Genomic DNA, 21,933 nt, shown 5'->3' with positions numbered 1-21,933 from the left:
ATAAAAAACTAGGACTTTTTATACAACGTAATCTGGACATATGTTGGCAACACTGGCGACGAGAACTCTGGCTTATGTTTGACATAACCATTACTACAACTGAGAATGTTGAATTGTGAAAAATACTTTCATAGACCACTCGTAAAAAATATTAAAAGAATAGCTCCCAGAAGTTAAAATGCATACTGGAGTTTTACTACACAAGGTGTAGCAAATCTGCGAAAGAAAAGGTCTTTGACGTAAGGAAATAAAATAGAAAAAAAAAGTTCTTCGCTCTTGTGAATGATAAAAATGATTTCAAATCATTCTCAAAATTAAGGTTTTGAAATCTAAACGGTTGGACTACGAACAAATGTCAAGATGTTTAAATAATGTCAGAAAAACAAATTTAAATAAGTTATATCCCACTAACAAGTGAAAAATGTCCTTGCCCTTGAGAAATGTTTTAAAAAGACAAAAATGTGATTAGCCTATTTTAAGGGACAGAATGAACAAATTGATAGCTGCAAGGTAAGACATGATTAAACACCAATAAAATTAACACTTGAAATTATAAAGAAAACAAACACAATATCAGAAGTAAATATAAACAGACAAGATTCGTTAAGACGAGAAACAAGACCAATAACGTAAAACTACAATTTTACAATTGCTAAGTAATAATACATATAAATTCAAATGTGCTCAGCATAATAAATCTAGCAAACATGTTGTCGTATCGTTGCTGAGAGAAATAACTTTTTTGTCTTTTTAACTCTGTGTTTCCCGAGAATAATAATAATAATAATAATAATAATAATAATAATAATGATGATAATAATAACAATAATAATAATAATAATAACATTATTATTTATAATAATAATAATAATAATATTAATAATAATAATAATAATAATAATAATAATAAGGCAACATTATATTTGGTATGTGATATAAGTTAATCTAAAGTGCTAAATAGTGTTATGAAAAGGGGCAGACCCTAGTAAGTAGGAAGGCAAACTAGATAAGTTTTAAAAGATTATTTGGAAAACGTTAGAATCGAACTCAGTAGGCAATTGTTTAAAGATGATAGATGTTTAATCTTGGGAAGGTAGTCGATTGTTCACTGTTTTAGAAATAGCTGGATATTAAATATGCCAGTTAAAAGAATGGACAATACGAGTTTATAGATAAGGATTAAAATAAAATAGGTTGACAACGATACAATTCAATTAAAGAAGTTCTCCTGTTTACCATAGGCGTGTAGATGCATGTGCAATCGCACGTATAGTTTGAAACCTGAGGGAGTCACATTGTTCACCACGCTTCTGACGTCACCAAGAAAGAAGATTTCCAATATATGGAGAGAGGCTTCGAAGTTAGGATAAAGAGAGTCACAGACACAGTCACAGTCAGAGAGAGTCGATCAGATTGGGAGCTGATGCCCGTTAGAGGCGATTGGGGGGGAGAGACAATGTAGCCATGCAAGCTTAGAATTCCTGAGTCATTAATCAGCCGTTTGGATGAATAAAAAATCACCATCTATATTTTGTAAACCGTTTTTCTTCGTGTCGTCATTACAACGGAAAGATAAATGTGTTTTTTCTATCATCTTGTAAACAAACTTTGTATAACCCCCTTCCAAGTAATTGCTTCTGCAATCATCAATAATGTCTCTCCTCTCCTCTAATGAGTTAAAAGTCTGTATACATATATCTCTTAGCTCTGTATTACACATTCCCCCCCTTAAATAATGAATTCGTTATAAATATGAACTGTGTGTTATCTATATAAATGTCATTTTCATCCTTCGTTCTGAGTCTCCGTTATATGTGTCTCCGATATGAACCCCCCATCCTTGACTACATAGCACGTGTGCTTACTAAGCGCTACCTGGGAGTAATAAATAGCCTAGATTGACCAATATTTCGTAGAGTATGTTATTTTAAAAACTGCATTCCCCGGGAGAAATATTTTACTGTAATTTTTATACAATTTTATATAAGAAAATGTAGTCTATATTGATCTAGAATCGGAGTTTAACGTTGTCGATAGAAATTGTATGCACGCTTAAATATTATGAAGGGATACAGGGAAGTAAAGAAACTCGTCATTTATCTAGGATAGTAAAATCAAATATAGATTTCCTAATATGTTTGTGGAAGTCAGTGGAAAAGAGACCCGGTTTTTTCCCGGAGCAATGTCATTACACTGAAAACTCGGGAGAATGTGAACTAGGCGGAGGTGGAAAACGTGTTGAAGAAAGGGAGGTAGAAAAACGTGGACAGAGGGAAGATAAAAAAAATAGAGACAACTAAACTAAATAGAAATATATGATTTTTTATATAAAAATGTTACACATACTTCTAAAACTATTAATTCTTCTGGCTCTGCTAGTTAAACTTACATTTCTGTTCCTCAGAAAATAAATCAATTCCTCACTAAAACAAACAAAGACAAAATACAATCCCAAGATCACCTACATTTAACAACTTCATATGTGATATGTTATAGTAGAAACATTTATTCTATAATATTTAATGACAAGAGGTTTAAAAAAAAACACTCCAGTGTAAACTAGTATAGAATCTTTTTTTAGTGTAAATTATCGACTTCTAGTTTTCAGATTATACGCAAAGTTATATTATATTATAGTATAACAGATCTTAGAGTGTAAAATAAGTTAATATTTTCTCGATATAGGGCTTATTGCCTCAACAATATTGGATAAAGTAAATGTATTACATATATATTAAATTAAGTTATTAACAGAATTATGAGAATATATACATTTTATAGAGTAAAATTCCAATTTGTATTTCAGTTTGAAGTAGATCAAAATTATCACCTATTAAATTTATTAATTAATTAATTAATAATGATAACATTAATAATAATAATAATAATAATAATAATAATAATAATAATAATAATAATAATAATAATAATAATAATATATCATTAATTAATATGTGTGTGTGTGTTAGCGCAGGAAGCATGGCCTTGCCGAGTCGACCATTATGCTTTAATATATTTAAATTCTTGCAGATTTCGTGTTTCTTATTAAAAGCCAATTCTGGGTTGAATATTATATCGTACCTAATATTGTGTAGTAATTTCAAAAGTTTACAAAAAATGGCTTGTCTCTTATCAGCTAATATCGAAACTAAAACATTCAGTGCTCCAGTCGCATCCCATAGCGATGTAGTTATCAAAAGATGAGTAAAAGGGTTTCATATTAAATGACTTGAAGAAATGAATTGAATTACGACATAAGCACAAAGAAATAAAAATATGCCGACGAGAAATGAACAATTTGCATATTAACTTTTTGATACATGTCTGTACGCGTTATTCACCCATTTGAAACAAAGATTTTACTTGTTATAGACGATCCTTGGTGTATGATTACCATGTCTTGTTAATTTCAGTGCTATGTGACCAGTTGTTTAAGAGTTTATCGGTAAAATAATTACACACAGACATACAGATAGACAGACACACACATTAATCTACTTACTTATAGAGATATAGTTGGCGGGTAAGGTTTATGTCTTATCTGTAAAATCTATTGCAATTTAGAGGAACAATTGAATGTCATGTATCTTAATAATATAAAATATAAAAACTGTTTTAGTCAAAAATATACATTTATATGTAATTATTTTAAAAAGTTTCTATCTAGAAAAGACATATATTAGAATTTTTTGTATGCAAAGGCCGCTACCTTTATTCAATTCTGTACTGATTCTAAGGAGTTTACTATCATGCTACTATTGGGAGATCCGACATTGTCCGGGATTGAACAAATGTTCCACCTTCTCATACATTTATTGTCATCAAAATCAGTGAAATCACTCATTTTTAATCGAATCGATTGATTACCTGCTCTAATTAGGGACTCCTCCACAGTGTACCTGGAGGGAGGTTCGCATACCTCCTCACAGTGACTTAATCCATAATAAATATTCATTAATTATTAAAATATTTTGTTTAAATATTTTTTAAATATTTTAACTGCTTGAAATTTTATCGATGGAATCGTGTTTCTGGGCCTAACCCGTCATCAAAGATCAAACTCTTAAAAACTTTATTACTAGATAGACATCTCTTATATTTAAAGCGATAAAAATGATGCATTGAACTGTACAAAACCTACTTTTGACTTCATAGAAATTTCTGTAAATACTGGCTTCAGTTATCTGTAAATACTGGTTTCAAATGCAAAAGTCAAGTATCATGATTCAAGTGTGCTCTAAATAAAAACATTCATTTCAAACGCGCACCTGTCTTATCAAACTGTTTATAAAATTATTTGTACATAATCTCTTGAATTAAACTTAAACGTACGGAAATCAAGTATCGTGGTCTAGTTGTGATCTTAAAAGCAAAATTAATTTTGAACGCACCCCGGATTTATAAAAAAAAATACAGTTTATTTTATATACTGCGCCTTTCTGCTTGTGCTGTGATAAAACTTCTCAAATGCACTTGTGATGTTAGGCTGTATGAAAGTGTTAACTTTAGTCAGAATCTGATTTTTCCTTTACTAGGATTTTTTCGATTATCGATGTTCGATTCTTATCAGATGTATTTCTATTGACCCTATGTAAAAACATTTCAAGATGCAAGTACCTTAGTGTGAAATTTCAAAAGGATCGACTCAGCCGTTCCAGAGTGGATAGCGAAGTTCTTTTTATATAATAGTAGCGATAGAAATAAGTTGGTTATTCTTTATATATGAAAATGTACAAATGTATAAATGAATAAATCTGAAAAAGGAATCGATTTTAACTTCACTTCATTATGTGTTTTGTCTTTTTTGTATGAACTTTTGAAGCAGTAGGCAATGTGGTTGTAAATCCCTATTTACTATGTATCTATATATTAATATATGTATCGATACTTTGAAATAATACGTATGTGCATGCTAATTACATCTAACTCAATAGTGAGATCTATCATTTTCCTTTTATTTCTCCATTTAAAAAAAATATATTTATGTAAATATTTTTACATTTATGTATATATTTATTATTTAAGGCATATACAGATATTTTTTTTTTTTTACAAAGGCATCACCACATTATCAAGGCCCAGAGGCCACTCAAGGATAAGGGTTAAAGAGTGTACAGTAGAAGTTGGTCAATATAGTAATCATTAGTAATGAAAATTTGGTAAATTTAATAACTTATATGGAACGGCTCATCAAGAACTTATTTACCTTAGACTTGAACACAACCATATTGTAGTCAGCCGGAAAGCAGGAAAACGGAAGACAATTCCACAGGCGTGCAGTTCTAAGAAAGAAGCTTTGTTCATGGAATCTATGTTTAGGTTTAGGCACAGATAAAGAGTGGGGGAAATTATTGATAGTGTTTACAGCTAGACGAGTGTTTCTTGTGAAAGTTTGGCGAGGGGGGACCATAGATTGAAGCTCAGTTGAACACTTTCCATGAAAATAACGATACATCAGAGACAAACTCGCAACATCTCTTCTGTGAGATAGAGGTTGTAAGGAGGAGAAAAGGACATCTCCTACGAGGCTACGAAGTCTATTTTGAACTCTATCAAGGCAGGACAAGTCCTTTCTAGCAGCTCCTGCCCAGATGTGGCAACAGTATTCCATCCTTGGACGTACCTGGCTCTTATATAGATAGAGAATAGCATCAGCAGTGAGATATCTACTGGATCGATAGAAAGATCCCACCATTTTTCCAGCGGCCTTGGCCACAGATTTGATATACGTGTTCCATTTAAGATCAGGAGTAATGGTCAAGCCCAGAAGCTTGTCAAAACTTGAGGCCTCCTGAAGACGAGAGCCATTCATTTCAATTGATGACAAATGTGGATTAAAATGTTGATGATGTAAAGAGAGAAGCTTGGTTTTAGATGCATTAAAAGTAACCAGCCACTCCTTTCCCCATTGTACTACATGCTCAAGATCAGAGGAGAGAGAATTGGAGAGTACTTGCTCGTTTACTGTCTTAGATGTGGTACCATAAATGGTAGTGTCGTCAGCATAAATGTCTACAAATGATGTAAGGATATGATTTGGAAGATCATTAATGTAGATCAGGAAAAGAGTTGGGCCCAGGATGGATCCCTGAGGGACACCGGCATTAATACTGTGAGCTTCTGATTTTTGCCCCTCAACTACTACTCTTATGAACCTATCAGAAAGAAATGATTTAATAATTGAGAAGACTTTTCCAGCTATACCATAGCTAGCGATCTTATGAAGTAAACCTTTATGCCATACCCTATCAAAGGCTTTAGATATGTCAAGAGCAATTGCCCTAGAAAGATTGCCACCGTCGAGAGATTTGCTAATCCTATGCGATATAACTGTAAGGACATCTGCTGTAGATCTAGCAGAACGGAAACCATATTGAGTGTCACTAAGAAGGTTATTTTTGTTGAGATGTTTGATTACTTCTGTATTTAACACAGATTCTAGCAACTTACTCATGACGCACAGGAGACTTATTGGCCTGTACTGAGAGGGGGATGAGCGATCACCTGAATTCTTAAATACAGGGCATACTGATGAGATTTTCCAGGGAGATGGGAAACTATTCTCCTTAAGACAACGTTTAAACAGTTTTGTAAGTATGGGCGCTAGTTCAGGTTGAAGTTTTTTGAGTACTATAATTGGAATACCATCAGGGCCAGTTGCTTTACTCGAATCAAGGTTTTTGATTAGCTTGGCAACATCACGTACAGATATACGTATATCACATAGCGTGTTTTCTGATACAGGAGGAAATATTGGGGGTTGGCGGTCTTGGTCGCAAAGGGTAGAATTAGCTGCAAAGTTCTTGACAAAGAGTTTGGCTTTGTCTGATGCTGACGAGATTACCTCAGGTCCATTGATAATAGTTGGGATGGAGCACACGCTTCTGTTCAGGATTCTGTTTGCTATTTGCCAAAACTGGTGGGAACCAAGCCGCTGCTCAGCTACTTTGGACTTAACAGATTGAGCATACAACTCTCTTGCGTTCCTTATTACTTTCTTACAATGGTTGCTGGCAGTCCTGAAAACGGCTTTAGTTTCCATACATCTATTACGTTTGAAGCAGTGGAAAAAGTGATTTCTGTGCGCAATGGCAGCAGCACATTCTGGAGAGAACCATGGCTGGCTGTTAGGTTTTTGCTGAAACTTTTTAGAGGGTATGAAATGGTCAATACCTACAATTAACCATTCAGTTAGGTCTAATACTATAGAGGACACATCCTTTTTAAACATGGAATGCAGAGGTAGATCAGATATAAATGTACGGAAGCTATCCCAGTCAGCCTTAGTGTATCGATATACTGTACGATGGAGAGGTACGTCTGGGGACTTATTACATTTCATTTTTATCTTAATTGATACAACAGAGTGGTCGGAAGATCCAAGAGGCGACAGATCAGAAACTGAACATAGTTCAGGGCAAGTTGTGAGAAAAAGGTCTAGTAGGCTCGCATACTGGCCGTCATTATCGGGCACACGGGTAGGTTCCTGAACAATCTGAGTGAGGTCATAGGCAATGGAGAAATCATGACAGAACCTCCCCTCATCATCGGTCTTGAATGGTCAACCATTCGACGTTGTGAACATTGAAGTCTCCACATACGTGAATGTTAGCTGAAGGATAAGTAGAAAGGACTTGGTCAATTTTCTCAGATATGCTTTGAAAGATAGTAACTCCGCTGTTGTGGGGGCGATAGAGAGTAAATATAAATGCAGTAGTGTGAGCTAAAGCAACCCGGAAGCACATATAGGGTAAGTTAGGATCTTCCCTGGAGATGTCCCTCCCACATGGAAAGCTATCTTTAATATAGGCACATATTCCATGCCCATGGCGATCTTGGGGGTCAGATTTAGAAGTTAAGTTAGAGTATCCTGTAATTGCAAACTCATCTAGGGAAATAGCCTGTCCAATGCCAGTTTCACTTAAAAATAAAAGGTCTGGTTTAGTCTCCTGTAATTGGGTTTCAACCTCTGGAAGGTTAGAACGTAGACCCCTGATGTTGGAGAAGGAGACATGGTAGTAGGGGTCTACGTTGGAAGTTGGAGAACCGGGTTTAATCGTGTATTTTTTCTTGAAACTTGTCATGATGAAATTTTGGAATTTGTGGGCTAGGTCGACAGATTTACTTAGAGCAGGACAGAGAGGGGAAACTAAGAGAGAAAAAGAAACGAAGAATTTTTTTTTTTGTACCACATGATAAGGTAAAGCCGTAACAATTACCCACTAGTATGGCATCGAGAGGCCCCACCAGAAGCTACTGCATGGTCCAGATTCCATTCACCAAATGGCAATACAGCAGCCCCAGTACTTTGCACCTGCTGATAGGACAGCCTCCTTAGTGGTTAATCCAAGGTTCGGGTCCCTGACTATCAGGCGGATAACGTCAGCCCAGACAAAACGTTTACCTCCAGCACCCTTACTAGTGACATGGCTACAAGGATAGACATAGAAACAGAAAATTTCCACCAACTCTGCCAACTGTTCGTGCAAAAATACTGCCAACCTAGAAAACAGCTTTTTCTTCTCCCTTTGTCAGAAAAATCACTCATTTAAAAAATGAGGACTGAGGGACAAATAAGAAGAAGCGAGAGTAACAGGAGCTGCCGATAACGCATATAAGATTGTAATGTGATTTAATATATTATTTATAAATATTTATGTATACATATGTATATTTATCTCTCGCATACATTTCTGATAATAAAATATGCACAGCTGAAACCATTGCTGTGGAAAATTTCTATCGTCTAAAATATAGCTGGGTGGTCTTTTAAATTCGACATTAATCCCAAAGTGAATTGGAAGAATTAACGATATTTATACACACGTTATCGACGTCTTTGTTAGTATTGGTTAATCTAAAACGGTGTTGTCCGGGATTATCTTGTTGCAATTGATAGGAACCGGTTTTATTGTTTTGTATATAAAAGTACAGACACATTATTTCTATAAAAGATGGGATGCGTATCGACCGGAATGCTTCTCATTGCAGTTTACAGTACTAACCAGAATAGCCGCATCAGTTTACGATTTGAATATCGTGAAAAAATATGTAAACAGGAGACCATACTCAAGCATACGATAGTTATAACAAAAGGAATTACCCGCGGTTATAACAGCGTGTTAGTCTCCTGTGGACTGAATCACATTCTCTCCCCCAATAAAATTTCATGAAAAAGACAGTAGATTTTATCAAATACAAACAGAACCACGCCCTTTGAATTGATAATAAACTTAGTGTAAGTGGTTAAAATAATTTTAGCATTTCTATAAATACATGAAATTTAAAACCTTCCAGACCCCCCATCCCACTAAGGTAATTAGCTTAATGATTTCGAAACATTCTTAAAATAGGAATGATATTAATAGAGCCTAACATTCAGTTATGATAAAATAAAACCTAAAGTTTGTTTTATTCGGTGTTGATTCTACTAAACTGCTCGGCGACGCCTTTGCCATTTCCGAACAATTCTGTAAAACGCAATTGGAAACATTTAGTCAAATAGTAACACCATACATTAGTAACGAATTAAATAATAGTTCACTTAAAAAGACATATCTACTTATATATAAAAATACCTTTATCTGTGTGTCTTGCAGATATTTTAAATTATACAAATACGTACTTCATGAGTCTGGCAGTATTCTTAAATTGGTTTTGTATCGGAATATCTCGATCGGTATATCTCCTGTAAGTATCGACATTCAATAATAGAAGCATCTATTTAAAGAAAAGACAGTCCGATTTTGACCTAGGACTAAAATCTCAAATGCATTTGAGAAGTTTTATTACTACAAAATAAACAGTATCTTCTTTAATAACATAGGGGGACGTTCAAAATGAATGTTTCCCTTTAGAGCACAATTGAAGCATGAGCTATGACTTTTGCATTGTAAACATTAATTCAAACCATTATATAAAATATTTTTTTGTAAAATTAACAGTAATTATTTTCAGGGCAATGTGGACTACCATGTATAGTGTACTAAGTCTGCGGCGAACCATGTTTTAGTGCACCGCAATGGATCCCCGACTATAGTAGGCAGTCAATCGATTTGCTTAAACATGTCTTGGAATTGTGGAACATTCGTTATCCTCATTTACTACCGGGCAACGGCAGGTCTTCTTGCTAGTTTTCAATGAAATGCAATCTTGATTTTTCTCCTGTTTCTACATTTCCAATAGGAAAATTACCAAGCACTTTTAAATAAAATTATTACAATGAGCACACACAGCATTTCTCATCCTGGGTTTCGAAAAACTACAAAGAAACTGTTATAAATTGTTATTTTATGTAGAAAAAGGATCATCGGATTCCTGTATGACAAATAGGTATACTAACGAATGTACCACAAAAAGTCAATAGCAATAATTTCAAATATTGAAAAAAATAAAACAGTTGATAATTGGGCGACAAAACAATAAAAAATTAATTGAAATTACAAAGTTTAAAAGCAACAAGAATAAGGCGTACATCTGAGAGAGAGAGAGAGAGAGGTAAGGGGAGGAGGAGAAAAACAGAGAGAAAAGAAATACGACAAAAATAAATATGTTTATTTTCTATCCCTCAATGTAAATACTCTCCAGCAACCTGATTAGCAGTAAACTTATATCTATTCGCTGTATATGTCTCTCGATTGCGGAAGATTTTGAAATTCAATATTTTTATTCCACGGACGATTCGCTGTTGGTACTACATCCTGTTCATAGTTTTATCGATCGTACTAACATACATGCATTTAAATGTAATGTGAACAAACATGTTGTTGAATAATTTGCCAATCAGTTTGCTCCTATAAATTTAGCGCATATCTCAGTAGCCGCTTTGTTAGGGTTAACAAATATTAAAAATTAATAAAAGAATTATTCCTTTATCTTTCTTTTCATAAAAATCAGCCATCCATTAATACATGTATATATATATATATATATATATATATATATATATATATATATATATATATATATATATATATGGCGGTACTAGCAAAGGCATGAGGCGTTGCCCGGAATTGAATGAGGATCAATATATTTATTGTTATAAAATCGGTTAAATCGCTATTTTTTCAATCGAACTGATTGATTACCTGTTCCAGTCAGAGACCCACCGTGAGGAAGCTTCAACTGCCTCACATGACTTAGTCTACTATACAATGTGGTCTACCTTGCACTGTATAGAACCTACTGTTGATATTATACAGTTATATTATATTATACAATTACTTTTATCTATTCGCTGTATATGTCTCTCGATTGCGGAAGATTTTGAAATTCAATATTTTTATTCCACGGACGATTCGCTGTTGGTACTACATCCTGTTCATAGTTTTATCGGCTGGAATTGAACTTTAAATGTAAAACTCAAGTATCATGCTCCAAATTGTGCGCTAACCGGAAAACTTCATTTCAAAGCGCCCCTGTCTTCTCAGAGAACACAGTGTTGATTTTATATGCCAATTCCTTCTATTAGTACAGTGATAACACTTCTCAAATGCACCTGTGATGTTAGGCTGTATCAAGGTATCAACTTTGGTCAAAATCGGACTGTTTTTTTTTTCATTAATCGGATTTTTCGATTATTAATTTTTGATATGTATTGAAAGCATTCCAAAACAAAAGTTATCTAAGAAAACCATCAGACACATAAAGCACATTTGTGTGACATTTCAAAACAATCGGCTTAGCTGTTTCGGAATCCATAGGAAACGAACTCATACACACACATGCACACGCACATAAAGCGCCCTTTATATATGTTGAAGGTCGACCGAACACATGGAATAAATAACTACAACACAAAAGTAAAATAGAACAGATAAATTGAAAGCAAGAAAGTATATACAATATTTATATAGCGTTCATTAGAATAGTCATGGGGGGACAGTCACTGGAGAAGGTGTTGGCTGGGTGGTTGTCGACTCTCGATCTCCTGTCTCTCTGAGTCTCTTACTGGGCCTCTCGTTGGGTCTCTCCCATCTTTACGGTACCAACCATATTTATATAGTTGACATTCCATATATGCTAATTAGGTAGATCCTACCACAACAATATATGAGTAGAAATATGTAAATATACGGAGCAGCATTTAATAATAACGTGTAGATATAGACATTGTTTCATATAATAATAGCAAAAGAGGTGCCATGAAAATAGGAAAAAAAACTCAAGAAACTGTTGCTCCCACCAAAAATTCCATAGAAATATTTTACTATCCTTTAGTAATAATATTTTTTCTGTAATTATTAAAATTCTAAATAATAATAAACATTATACTGTAGACGAACTAAGGATCTATGGACTATTTATAATTGATGTTTATTACAATTGTCAAATTTTCACAAAAATAAGAATATTTAAATCTTCAAATATGATTTCAAACTATTTTCTTACTCCCATTGCATGAAACGAAACCGAACCTGCATTTGGAAATTTTATCGATAGTGATTTCGTCCGAAACTGCATAAGGATTATTTGTCGTCACGCACAGAAAATCATAATTATTTCCTTGTAATTGCATTACAAAACACAATGTGACGTCGGGCTCTTCAGTGATTTTTTTTGTGTTTCAGAAAACCCCAGAAAAGAAAAACTTGAAAATAAACGAACAACTGATACTACTAAAGAAATAGCACTTATCAATCCACTAAAAGAAAAGAGAATGCCTATAAGCATGATTACAGAATCCCATAATTGGGATTGAAATTGCAGTTAGCTTTTATTTTTTCTTTTATTACGCCATTTTGAATATCGAACAGCGGCGAAATCCAACTTACATTCACCAACATCCGTGGGCTTAGAACTAATTTAGCTGATGGTGAAGCATTTTCCTAACAAATACCCCAGATATCTTAGCACTAAGCGAGACTAACCTACACTCCTCAATCCCCTCTAACTACTTTAAGATGCCTGGCTATCTCTCACTCTGCCATAAGGACTCTGACAGACATATGTACGGACTTGGAGTCTACATTCGTAACACCCTCCCCCTGACTAGAGAAACAAACCTAGAAACGGAGGATCAAGCCGTTATGTGCTTTAGACTAAACATACAACACAGCATTAGCTACTTTAATTTTTCACTACCGCTCTCCCTCGACCCAGGACTGCACCATAATAAACAAAGTCTTTGACAGCATAAACACAGCACTCTCCCTCGACACTACCGCACAAGTACATGTATTTGGTGACTTTAATGTTCACCACATAAACTGGCTTGGATTCTCTACTCACACAGATGCAGCGGGCAGCACAACACATAGTTTTGCTATATCTCTCTCCCTATAAAAAATGGTTACGTTTCCAACCCGTTTCCCTGACCAGCAAGCACAACAAGCATCACTTCTAGATCTGTTTCTGACTACAGTTCCCGAGGATTGTACACCAAATGCTGACAGTCCATTCGGGAACGCTGACCATGCAGGGATAATGGTAGAAATCGCCCTAAATTCTAAACCCAAAATTGAAGAGCCAGTGCGAGATATTATAAAAAGGATGACTGGGAAGCCATCAGAGATCTTATCACAGATGCCCCATGGGGAAATATTTTTTCTCTTCCTGCTGAACAGTGCGCAAATGAGACCACTGAATGGTTCAAAACAGCAATGGAAGCACATGTTCCCATGCGGAAATTTTATAGCAAGCCCCACTCTCCCAAATGGTTTACTTCGACTTGCGCAACTTTCAATGCTCAAAGGCAGCATGCATACCGCAGATTTAACCGACATAAGTCCAGTTCAAACAAACAGAAGTATATAGAAGCTAGAAGTAACGTTAAGCAAGAAATAGCGACAGCTAAGAGAGAATTTACTGAAACCACTAAAAAACGCATCGAAGCCGAAAAATAAGGAAATCGTGACTTCTAGACAATTTACAACAGTGTAGTAAATAATGGGCAATCAACAATTCCCTCGCTAACCAACAATCACGAGGTTGTTTGCTCAGCAATCGACAAGTCTAATATGTTTGTCAGCTGGTTTGCCTCGAACTCCAGACTGGACCCTACCAACCACCCCCTGCCTGACTTTCCTTTGCGAACAGACGCAACGCTAGACGTTCTAAAAATCACCCTTTCTCAGGTACACGCTATCATAAAAACCTTGACACTTCAAAAGCATGTGGACCTGATCTCATCCCAGCTGTGCTATTAAAAAAGTACTCAGCCGAAGTAGCTCCAGTTCTCTGCAAACTCTACAACAAATGCCTTAATGAATCTTGCTTTCCAAGCTGTTGGAAAACTGCTGCTGTGGTACAAATATTCAAGAATTCTGGCGAAAGAATTGACCCATCAAATTATCGCTCCATTAGCCTCCTCCCACTTTTCGCCAAAATATTTGAGACCATAATTAAGCATGCTCTAGTCCGGCACCTTACAGATGCTGAACTTCTGACTGACAAACAATATGGATTTAAACAAGCCCGTTCTACAGCTGACATCCTGACTGTCATCTCTGAACGTATATATCATTCACTGGACAAAGCGGGGGAGAGCATGAGCGGTAGCTCTAGATATATCTAAGGCTTTTGACAGGGTATGGCACAAGGGTCTCCTCAGGAAGATTAAATCATACGGTATCACTGGTAGAATACTTAACATAATTAAATCCTTCTTAGATAAGAAAAAAATCCAGGTTGTCCTCGACGATCGAACATCTAAACAGTGTGATATAAATGCGGGAGTGCCTCAGGGGTTTATCCTTGGACCTCTATTGTTCCTAATATTTATTAATGCCCTCCCCGATAAAACTGCCCCTGAGATGGGTATATATGCTGATGACACTACACTCTATAACAGGCATGACAGGAAAACAAATGAACACATATCTAAATTAATGGCAAACACACTAGAAGATGACCTCCAATCTGTAGTGGAATTGGGACATAAATGGATGGTCACATTCAATTCTGCCAAGACTAAACTGGTTTCCTTCAATAATTACAAGAAACCTCTTCTGCCACCAATAGCAATGGCCAATGCCTCCCTGTCTGAGAGTACATCTTTCAAACTGCTTGGCCTAATATTCACAGGAAACATGAGTTGGAACAATTATATTGAAAACATTTCAGGGCCGCTACGAAAAAGGTAGGCTCTCTATACCGTGCTAGAAAACTACTAACACCTGAAAGTATCCTGTACCTCTATAAGGCCACCATTCGCCCATGTATGGAGTATTGTTGTCACATTTTGGCTGGTACATCTGCTACTAGTCTCTCGCTCCTAGACAAGGTTAAAAAAAGAGTCGCCAATCTGATAGGCCCTAAACTGGCATCTAAGCTTCAGCCTCTGTCCCATCGACGAAACGTTGCATCCCTCTGCCTGTTCTACAAGTATTTTAATGGTGAATGCTCTGGTGAACTGCAGACACTTGTGCTCCCACGACGTAGACACCCTCGACAAACCTGACAGGCAGCTAAATCCCACCCCCACACAGTAGAGATCCCTAGATGTAAAAAAATTTTCTACTCCAGTAGTTTCTTACCGAGAACCGCTAGACTCTGGCATTCCATTCCAGCTTCCTGCTTCCCTTACTCTACTGTCATGCAGAAGTTCAATTGCAACGTGAACGACATTTTGCTGCCAAAATCCCAACATAGTGCCCCAGTAGTTGCTGCCCCTGATAGTAGGCCCCTACACCAAAGTGGCAATGCGCCTTGTTTGGGGTGAAAATGTAATTAAAAAAAAGAGATAACGCAAGCCGATGTCTCACAAGTAGGAATATTATACTTGCTACGGCGATGCTATCCAACACTATATATATAGCTGATTATCTTGATTGATTGTATTAATGCATTAAATATAATAAATGATGATAAAAATAGAGATCGAACAGATATTTTAAAAGGAAAATAAAATGACATAAATAAACATATGACACAGATAATAGTACAACTCGTAAACAATCATCTATCCAGTTAGTCACGGTGGCAACAAGGGTTTTGGTTAGATAAAATAAATATAATTTTGTTGATTATCGGTGTTTGAAACGTAAAACAATGTTTGTTTTATCTTAACTGGTTTCTACGAGTCTCGTTAGTAATATCTTGCTAATATGTCTTAAATTCTACGCAAGCGATGACTGCATTTTCTCATTCTATTGATGTACGTGTAATATAAACACCTAAATACGTTCACAATTATCTTTCATGCCGAATTTAAGCGCTAATGCAAAATGCGAATAAGTGTAATTTAAAAAAAAAATGTTTGCAGATTTGCTGCACTATAATAATCATAAACCTAGTTTGAAAAGAACTACACAAATCTGTTACGTTTTATGCCTTTGTTTAAAAATATCGCCTCCTTTGGTTCAGTTTATTTGTTTCTATTTCTTTCTCATGTCTATTTGGCGTTTATTTGTCTCCAGTCTCTTTTCTCTGGCCAGTGATTCTAAACTTTTTGTTTTCAAGTCCATTTTTCTCTGCTACAGTAAAATAAAACTAAGCGATAAACTCAATATCGTGCTCTGGCAATAAAATCGCTCTATTTCCTTCCAATTCTTAATTGTTTCCTGCAATTATAATAAAAGTCATAATCAGAATCATCTTTAATGAGTTTCGTTGCCCTAAAAACGCCGCCATCTTGTTTTAGGACGCAGTGAGTATTCGATCAATTATTCCACGGAAACATCAAATATCTTCTTTTTTTTTTTTTAAATGATATGCTTGTATTCCTTTTTTCATGTTTGTTTTTTGCTTTCGGCAATAAAAAGAGAAAAAAAGCTCACAGGCAATTTCTATAAAGCAGCGAGATATAGACGGAAATTTGCCAATACGATTTTCCACCACACAACCAATGGAAAAAAATTATTGATTGTCATTGTTAACCAGGTGCCGCTTGCAATGAATCATATATGTATGCTTAATTGAACTTTGAATAGTTTCGTAGGAAACACGGAAATGGCTATACTAATCTAAGAACTAGGGAACTATTATTTAATCATCATCAAATATGATTAGTTATGACATTACATTACTCTAACGTTTTATTTCATAAGTTGAGGATATATTAGCGTTACTTACTGTTTGCTTCAGTTCTTGTGAGTATTATTTACACGCCATTTTTATTGTTAATATAGGTATCGTTAATCGAGGGTTTTTTTGGCCAGAATATCATTAACTGACGATTCAATTATTCATTTTACTACAGGTCATAAGATGTTTTCCGTCACTCACTCAAGATCCATGTGACGGCACGTCTAATCTAATTATAGGAAATCGAGATGACATCTGAATTCATACGTTGAAACCCCCGCATCTTATTTTTTCTATAATTGCTAACGTTAAGCTGCAAATATAAATCCTCATGTATATAGGAATCAACATACCATTTACTATTTCATGCAGTGTTTGAAAGTCTTCCCTTTTATATAGGTAATTTACTGGTGTTTTTGCGCAGTCCTGGGGAAGTATTTACATAAAACTCGGTAAAAGCTTCACGGTTATTGCTTTATTCTTATCGTATATATATATATATATATACATATATATATATATATATATATATATATATACATATAGATATATATATATATACACAGTGTGGTGAAAAAATATTTGTAAACATAAAAACTTGTATTTTAATGTATGTAAAATCTTTAACTGAAATAAAATTCGATACATTTTATGTATAAAGATTCATACAACTTAAAATAATAATAAACAATACATTATTTTCATTATAAGGACCTAAAAAATATTTACACAAAATAACAAAAGCATATTAATTTAATTTAATATCCTGTATTGAGTTCAATAGCTACTAGTCTGTTCCTGTACCTTCCACCTAATGATCTGCACAAATTGACTGTTTTTATTCAACTCTGCTTAACGTATTGTCTTCAGATTCTTGATGTTTTCTTTTTCCAATTTGAATTTCCAAATATAGCCATGAATTCTCGATTGGGTTCAAGTCCGGGGACTGAATGGTCATTGCAAAACATAAGCGTTTTTTTCAGCGAACCTTTTTTTTTTGTAGATACAGCTTAGGATCATTATCCTATTGAAAAATACAAGGAGGTTGCCGAAACTGGTCAACAGAAGTCATTAAATTGTCTTGCAGAATATTTTGGTAAGTTTCGGCGGTTATCTTACGATTTATTATTGATATTACACAATCACCTTTTGCATAGCAAAATCAAATTAATATGTATGATCGTTTCAGAAACAATATCCGTTTATTCATTTAATATTTACAAATAAAATAATCGAGAAATAAAGTAAAATATTTCTGGTTATGTTCTCCTCTTCAGCATAAATAGAGGGGGGTTAGATTGTGAAAGACAAATTGCATTTTTCGGTCGCCCACAAATTGCGAATTAATTAGAACCTTTATCCAGTCATGGCTGTCGGAACAAGAGCACGCCACCCCCATGAATTGAATAAAATGTTCCGCGCGAAATTCCGTCCAAATTCCTGAGTTCGATAGAAACATTACTGATTTCGACAAGATATATCTGAAGAAAGTCGGAGGTTACATCGAAACGTTTTGAAAATCACACTCAAGATGAGAACAGTAGTTCGAAGAATCCAAATTATACGAGATTGATGTTCGCCTTAAATTATCAAAATTATTAATATTTTTTTGTTTGTCAACAAATTTCATTATTTGTAAAAGAAGTAATATACGTGTTTAACATCGATAATATTACATTTTAACTTGTTTTATTATCTTTGTTTTCACAGAAGAACTTATATTTTTGTTTTTCCATTCTTTCTAAAACAAAATAGATAATGACTATGATAATAGTTGGCATAGAATTCAACTACAGATGACACAAATATGAGAAACGCATGATGCTTACAAAATCTATAAGCAAGTAAACTTTAGACCGTACACATCTACACAGTTTATGATCCAAGAATTTTTTATATGTTGCATTCTTTACTATTATTCATTATTGTATTCTAGGAGTTCCCGTGTTGCATTGTTTAAGGTGTTTAACTGCGACATTTTTTATACCATAAACAACTCTTTTATTTTCCATTTACAAACTAATACTCTTAAGATATCTCTGCAATCTAATATCTAATTTTGAATAAAATCAGTGTTCTACATAGTTTCTACTTTGGCCAGGATTGATTTATACATTATGCTGTTGAGTTGGCCCAAGTTAATTAATATAAGTAGGGTTCTAGACGAAACAATTATGAGTCAATTATTTTACTTACAGTAATGCCCATATTTATATAAGCTGTGAAACTAAAGAGGGGCATCGTAGTCAAAGCTTTACTACGAATTCCATTCTCACGTAAAGCTCTTTTTATGCCACCAGCAACAACAAAAGGCAACAGTATTTTTTGTTAGCAACATATACTGTAACACGTATAAAACACACACACACATACATATATGTCGTAGCCTTGTTAAGGGCGATAAAACAACAGAGTGCAAAATAATATACATATATATATATATATATATATGTGTGCGTGTGTGTGTGTGTGCATGTGGTTGCCATGTAAACGGCCATAAATATTAACAAAAACAAGATAATATTCACTTTCACTAAAAGCGGTTTTTACTATTATTTATAGCTAGGAACATTTACACAAGAGTTGCAAATCACTATAACAAGAAACAATAAAACAACATAGAAAAAATCGATGTTGAATCCTGATTAATTTATTTTCAATTGTTTTTTCCAGCGCAATAATTGTTATTAAAGTTCAATCCAAATCTTTCAAAATTCAATTAATTAGGAACAAAAATAAAACAATTCTGCTAGAATTGCTAGGTTTCAAATGGAAACATAACTTACACGGAAGAAGATATGTTATCATTGACTCATTTAATTCATAACTCGCGAGTTTTATTTTCCAGTCCGAGTATTCTGATTGAGAAAGGTTTCCTCCTTCGAATCAATCTAAACGAGTAGTGAAACATTTTCTAATATAGCCTATGGATTCATTTTAAGAATATATTTCTATTATAAACATTTATTTCAACTAGAAGTTGATTTCAAGCAACCAATGTATCCTAGCAAGGTCATCTGGCATAGTCTGGCATTCCTTATGCTACACCACTAAATGTAAAGAAAGAAAATGATATATGTTAACTCAATATCGGAAACGGATTGGACCGCAATAGCACCTATAGTTTTTTAGTTGAAAGATCAATAATGAAGGTATCATTTTATTGTAATCAATACAGATGTAACAATATTATCGAAATGCACGTCGATCACACGATCCTTGATTATTTTTCACAAATGAACATTTGAATTGGGTTTTATAGACAAAAAGTTCGATTATAAAAGTTCTTGAAACTTCACAATGTGAAAGTACAATATGAACGTTATTAGTATCGTTTTCTAGAAAGTTTCGTCGTTAAAGAGGTGATAGTGTTGTTATGCATGTGAGGTCCTCTACAACGGGTTTATGTGCCGCTACTACCAGCGAGAGAAAAAGAAAAGGCAAAACAAAACGAAAGCGATGATCGATCACTTCTGACAATAGCGATAAATGTAACAAGAATTACGCCTAAAACTCAAACGAACCTAAGCTCTTTCTGTCTCAGTGTCTCTCCATATAGCTTGTCTCTTGAACTGACAAAAAATAGTTGTGTGGTACAATTTATACTTGGGCATTGTTGGTTAACGGTGCGATTTCCTATCATTTAACAATTAACACACGCCACATCGATTTTCGTGTAAAGCTGATTGGTTAACGTCAGACTGGTTGCACGTGACCAGGCCCTCCAAAGAACAAGTGTGATATCACCTTTGTTTTTAGCCAAAGTCGAACTGATTAAGCCAAACAGTTCACATTGTATATTGTTATCAATCGAAATCTTAAAGCGAGTCTCAACCCAAAACAATTATTTCCTATTGTCGATTATGTTGTTAATAAAAGAGGAGGATTGTTCACTAACTCAAGATTTTCGAGATGAAGAAATTTAATAGACTATCAGTGTGGTACGATATCTTCACGAACCCGAGTTGGCCGATGGTTTCATGATTACCACATACGTTGACTGGTCTTTTTCTGTTTCCTTCCACGCCCACGTTGCTTTAAGATCCGTAGAAAGAATTGATGAGTATGGCCCAGTCGACGAAGGTTGAATTTGTTGCTGGAGGGAAGAAAAGTTGCCAAGCAATCAAAGAAAAAATGTCTGAAAGCGTTTGTTATAAACAATAACAACGTTTATTAACACAATCTTCAAACACCACGCAAGGGGAGTGATTGTGGTTGACTGGCGGAATAAAGTTTTCTTAGAAACTCTTGACTGCAATTAAGCAGCGTTGATGAAGAATGGCAACGGATTTGGTTCTTTAAGCGGCGGCAAAAAAATGAACCAACTCGATTTTTCGCTTTGGGTATCCTCTATTTATTGGCCCGAATACTTGAACAATCAGTGTCTGATTGGCCAGCCAATGGGGATTGCCGACTAATAGCTATCGTCGTAACAATCACTCAGGTTAGCCTTTGATTGGTTTTAGATAATCGGCCAATTAGTTGCAATCATTGGGAGGGGCTATACGGAGCAATTCTGTGATTAGTTGATGAATAATGTATAGCCGCCCAGTCCTTGTGCCAAGCTTGTACTCAATTCCAAGTTAGGCCGACCCAAAAATGATTGCCAACTTAAAAATATATTTATTGTTTATAATTTGATAAATTATGATTTTTCAGCAGGTGCAAACGTCTGCACTTTGTTTTTGTTTTATCTGTCATTCCCAATTTCTTTGCACTTAAAATGTCGGACTTTCAAACCGAATTAATTTTACTTATATAGTTCGTTTATAATTTTGAAAGGTCAATACACCTACAGATGGTTTTTGTTTTATTGACAGATTTATAGGTCAAATCCTGTTCTTGCTAAGGTCGCCATCTCTTTGCACTCAATGACAGTTTATTACACTTGGTTCTTAAAAAATGTTGGCTACCTTAACAAATTTTATACTGTTCAATAAAACAATTAATATTATAATTTAATTAATT

The sequence above is a fragment of the Euprymna scolopes genome, chromosome 16 (genome assembly GCF_053919585.1).
Source record: "Euprymna scolopes isolate OS-2025 chromosome 16, ASM5391958v1, whole genome shotgun sequence".
NCBI classification, from domain to species: Eukaryota; Metazoa; Mollusca; class Cephalopoda; order Sepiida; family Sepiolidae; genus Euprymna; species Euprymna scolopes.
The sequence above is the reverse complement of the archived record's forward strand: the minus strand, read 5'-3'. Positions refer to the sequence as shown.